Raw genomic sequence first — 862 nt, 5'->3', positions numbered from 1 at the left:
AGTTTCTTTAAAAAAAAAAGGAAAGAAAAAAAAAAGTGAGTTTGTGTGTGTGTGTGTCTGTATGTGTGTATGTGTGTGTGTGTGTGGGGGGGGGGGGGCAACTTAAAATAAAATAAAATAAATTAAAACTAGATGCACAGATTTAGCTGCTTTTGGAAGAGGTCCTATCTACATATCTACATACATTAACCAAAGTTGGTTTCACTTTATTTCACAAGTCTGTAATTTCTCATAATGAACTACGTAACTATGGCAAGACCTGTCATTTCCTTGAAGGAAGAGCTTCATTAAAACCCAAGTAATTATTTTTATTATTATTTTTTTAATTAATTCCAGTATTCCAATATTTATTCCATTGTACACTAATTGTGTGTTTTCCTGTGGACAAATTTCACATTTTTAAATCTTCAGATGACCAGCTGGGCAATGACTAAAAGACTCTCCGAATTAGTTCATTTCATTTACCATAATTATATAGTACAATGTTTTGGAAAATAATGTAAAATAATGCGTTACCCGAAGGTTTTGTTTTTGTGAAATCGCATATATGGATGCCGAATTTGTCAAGAATAAAAATTTTATTTATCATCAAAAAAAGATTCCTTTGATTGTTTCTAAAAATAGTGATAAACAAATAATGCATCTTTTAAGGCAAACAGAAAGGTCATTGTACATGTATGATGAAACTGTATATCATAACATAAATACGTTTCTACTTTGTATATTTATTTATTTTTTATTGTACATTAAGAATCACTGCACTATCTGTGCACTACTAAATGTTACGACTGTAATTATAACAAAAGCTACTTACAGTTACTCACAGTTGTAAAGGAAAATTACATTTTATTGATTTTTGAAG

This window comes from Xiphias gladius, chromosome 10 (genome assembly GCF_016859285.1).
Source record: "Xiphias gladius isolate SHS-SW01 ecotype Sanya breed wild chromosome 10, ASM1685928v1, whole genome shotgun sequence".
Lineage (NCBI taxonomy): Eukaryota > Metazoa > Chordata > Actinopteri > Istiophoriformes > Xiphiidae > Xiphias > Xiphias gladius.
Note: the sequence above shows the minus strand (reverse complement) of the source record.